This window comes from Berghia stephanieae, chromosome 1 (assembly GCF_034508935.2).
Source record: "Berghia stephanieae isolate SIO BIC M18660-M18661 chromosome 1, UCSD_Bste_1.3, whole genome shotgun sequence".
Taxonomy (NCBI): Eukaryota; Metazoa; Mollusca; class Gastropoda; order Nudibranchia; family Aeolidiidae; genus Berghia; species Berghia stephanieae.
In genome coordinates, this window is record NC_088360.1 from 90,597,005 (window position 1) to 90,601,502 (window position 4,498).

The 4,498-nt window shown below is 31.7% G+C and overlaps 1 protein-coding gene across 1 annotated transcript in view; it reads right to left on the reverse strand.

The window, feature by feature from the left end:
• The window catches only part of LOC144961271 (uncharacterized), a 65,318-nt gene extending 63,257 nt beyond the window's left edge, over positions 1 to 2,061 (reverse strand). The window contains exon 1 of the mRNA XM_078894528.1: positions 1,893 to 2,061. The gene's annotated coding sequence lies outside the window, so the exon portion shown is untranslated. The remainder of the gene's footprint in view (positions 1 to 1,892) is intronic.
• Between the last annotated feature and the right edge of the window lie 2,437 nt (positions 2,062 to 4,498).

The window sequence follows — 4,498 nt, forward strand, 5'->3', positions numbered from 1 at the left end:
TGATTTTGAGCAATGTTCCAATTTCCTTTTCAGAAAATAGACGTAATATTGGCTAATTTCCAGTCTTCTGGGATCATTCCCCAAAAAATGGATTAATTAAATATGACAGACAGAGGTTACGATATTTCTGCTCAAATTTCTGGTATTGTCATTGTTGTTGTCATTACAACAATCACAATAACAAAGTCTTCTTGGAGTTTGCCAAGAAAAATCATTTTCAGAGATAATGTTTAGTCGCAAGGGTAACAAATACCCACAATTTGTAAAGCCAGCGGATGAGGATGGATAGCAAATATTCGTATAGATAACATAAAAACAATATTACACATTCCCTTGTGTTCACGGGAATAACTATTTAGACAAAACAATATTTAATCTTCTATATTAATTTTGTTGGTATTGATCTGACCGAGCAAAATCGTTCCTCTGTTGATGAATCATTTACTTTCTTTTTATATTCAAAACCTTTATATGTCTCTATTTGGTTTAAAGTTTTGTTCCAATTTCATTGGTTTATTATCAATATTGATAAAGAAGATCATTTTTTGAGAAAACTTAGCAATTGAATACGCATTCTGCATGGCCCACTTCTCCACCGCCGGAGGGCCCACTTCTCCCAATCCCATGTCCATTTCTCCCCAATTTAAATGAATCGAAGAAAAATCCTTTTTCGTGTTCATTTTGTATTTCGATTACATTTGTTTCTAGACGATTTTTTTTCTCATAAATAAAAGCTGTACAGACAAGATTTTATTTATCTCTTTTCATGGCGGAAAATGGTCAGAAAATTGATTTTGGTAGCCCACTTATCCCCACTCTCACCATATATATATATATATATATATATATATATATATATATATATATATATATATATATATATATATATATATATAAGCTAAATCTGTAATTGATTTTGCACGATGGTCACTTCAAGGTCAGGCGGATGTTTCGAAAATCAACATGGCCAATAGTATACGAAAGGTTGTTCGTAAATAGGAAATATCTACAGTTGTGGGATAGATAATTAAATGGTTTTATACCCTACCCTGACATCTAAAGTATATAATAATATTTGAATAACAGTTTTATCACCAAAATATATCCTTCGTACAATGAAATTGATTCTGTCAGAAATATTTTTATTCTATTGTAGTCATATTTTAAAATAACGGATTTGTGAAAAGTTAACAACAAATAAATTTACCTCTAAAACTTAGTTTTTAACTCATTAATCCTTACATATTTCTAATGAAATAAGAAAAATCTTCATTTTTCTATGGCTAGCCTTAGTCAATAAACTATTTTTGAGCCAGACATCCTAGTCTAATTTTCAGAATGCAAATTTTAAATTTTATAATCAACACCACTCATAACACTTAATAGCTTCACAAATTTCAGAACAAAATTTAAGTGATCTTGTGTACTCAAAGTACAAAATGCATTCATCTCATTGGTCATTTTGTAATGAACAAAGTATTTGAAGTAATTGATATCACATAAATTGTCTTATTTAATCTTTTTAATTTATTCTCTGGAGAATTACAATCCTTTTGGTACGCATACGAACATATCACAGTCAACCAAAAACTTTACCCTATTAAATCACAATTAACCAGTAACTGTTCTACTCTGGAAAATCTGGATTTAAACATTTGGTCAGAAAACTCGTCCTTCAAAATTGATTGCGAAGTCCCAGGTTTGAGAGTTCTTGTCAGGATAAGGGTCATTTAAATCGATCGATATTTGAAGGGTGAGTTTTCTGGCAACCTTTTTAAAACCATATTTCCAGAGTACAGCAGTTAACTGGTTTAAACGGCCCACAGTCTATGAATATCTCCACAATTCATCGTTTAACCATGTGATTTTAGCAACTGTTGGCAGTAACACACATCGAGAAAATCCAAATCAATTCCACCATTTGATTTTTTTTTTCTTTTCTTTGAGCAGAATCAATCATTATTCCCATGTGAATGTTAAGTAATTCACGGGAACGTCGCGGACTTAAACGTGAAATAATTTCCATTCTCGCTACGTCGCCGAATTACCGGAAGAGAATCCAATAAGCTGCCATCAGCGTGGAGGGAAGGACCGTTTGTTACTCTCACTGCTTCATAGCAACGCGCCAATATAGGGACGCCAAATAAATTCCCCTCAATGAAAATTCTCATTGATTTCTTATTTACTTGGTATTTCAAAGCGAGACACTCGATGGAAGTATGGAGGTAGGATCAGCTGATTTTTCTTTTAATAACACATTCATGAGGGGTCCTTTTTTCAGACCGTGACTAAATCATCTTTGTTGTGATATTAACGTCTCGAGAAATAAACCCGACCACTCATCAATAGAACCAATGATTCTTAAACAATGTACCCAATCCAAAGGGCACAAACTTACAAGTCTGACAACCTATCGTAATTATAGGATTGATATAACATTGTTGTAGTGGAGCATATTTATTTGCGTTGGTTTGAGATCGATTCCATTCAACATCAATGAGCCCATAACAATTGGGTTTATCAACCCTGTAAATAAGTACGTGTCGACCCAATAACAAATCAAAGTTTAATGATTCTAAATATTCATTTTCATCATTAAGTTGACAACCCATCTTTTGATGACGTATGTTTATTCTAAATAAAAACTAAAATTTATTAGGACTTGAAAATTTTCTCTGTGAATTAAACGTTCTAATGTTGAAAGAGATTTTACATTTCGTGACTTTCCATTTTTTTAACACCATCATTATTATTATTATTATTATTATTATTATTATTATTATTATTATTATTATTATTATTATTATTATTATTATTATTATTATTATTATTATTATTATTATCATTATTATTGTTGTTGTTGATGATGATGATGATGATGATGATGATGATGATGATGATGATGATGATGATGATGATGATGATGATGCTAAGATAACGTTACCGCATTGCAAAGAACGTTAAAAGTACAGAAAAAAATCGATACATGATTTGTAGTAGTGAAATGACATTTTGGATTTTAAAATATGCATCACATTTTTAAATGACCAAATGTTCTTGACCAATTAAACAAATGTGTCTAACCCAGAGATTGTAATTGATTATTGGAATTATATATTTTTTTAATTCTCGTTATTTTATTAGTGGCATTAAATCAGACACCAAATCTAAGATGTTTGTATTTTCATCACACATTTTCGATTACCTTTTTACAAATCAAAAGTTTAACCCGTTAACTGTCGTACTCTGAAATACAATATCATTAAAAACTTGGTCAGAAAATAAGTCTGTCAAATATCGATCGATTTAAATGGCCTTCGCCTTGGCAGAAACTCTCAAACCTGGGACTGCGTATAAATTAAATAAAAATAAATTCAAGATTAATTATACTAAGCGGAACTTTTTATTAAAGGAATTATTTTTTTTATTATTATCAATTGATTGTGCCCTCAGATTCTTAATATTAATGACGCCCCCTAAATATGTAGTTCTTTATTTAATTTCCGCTTGAATTGTATTTCTTGTATTGAATTAACCTCTTGAGTACAACACATCGTTAAAACAAAAAGAGGTGGGGCTATTGCATGGACTGTTCGTGAGTCCCAGAGAACAAACTATTCAAACCTTGATAAAAATCGATTTCTATAGACTGTTCACGTTCAAGTTTTTATATCTATGAGGGCAAGTTTGATCAGTTAGTAGAAAACACGAAAATGCTTTTATCAGTCTTCGTCATCATAGGACATAACGGGTGGGGAAGGGGTTGGGAGGTTCTTTCTTTTTTTCTTTTTTTTTTTCTTCTTTTCCTTTTCCTTTTTTTTTTCAATGACAGCCATGTTGTTATCACCTCTTGACAACTTTGTAAATTATTTAAGTTTTGAGAAAGGACACATGAAACTATGCCATTGCCAGGGTGTGGGTTGAAAGAAAATACCCTTCACAATAAGCGGTAAAAGTACGTTTGGTTAACCAACAAATTAGAGTGCTGAATGTCTTAAAATTGAGTAAGTCTGTTTTGTTTTGTTTGTTTGTTTTTTGTTTGTTTGTTTTTGTTTTTTGTTTTTTTTTGTTTTTTTAACCTTTTATTGATTTTAACTTAGTAGTCAGGTGGAATTGCGTGACACAGAATAAGAAGTCTTTTTTTTTAAATGAGGGGTCACTCGATTTTACGACATTCATCAAGTAAGTCGCATAAATAATTATGATCGATCCAAATACCGCTTGCTTGATATTCAAAATCACAACAGGAGACCCTTTTACTCAACATTTTGACTAAGTGGTCTCAGTAACGATTCATTGATGAAGTTCTCGATTCATCTACCACCGGCTCTGTTTCGAATATTCGAAGTCAGATTTATGTGACCCACTGTCCATTCAGTAATGATTGATGGGTGTAACTTAGATCTGGGGTTAGGCTCTTAATGATAGACCAAAGGCTATGTGTTCTAGTGGTATGACACTCGCTTTCCGATCAGAAGGTCCTAGTTCAAGTCACGCT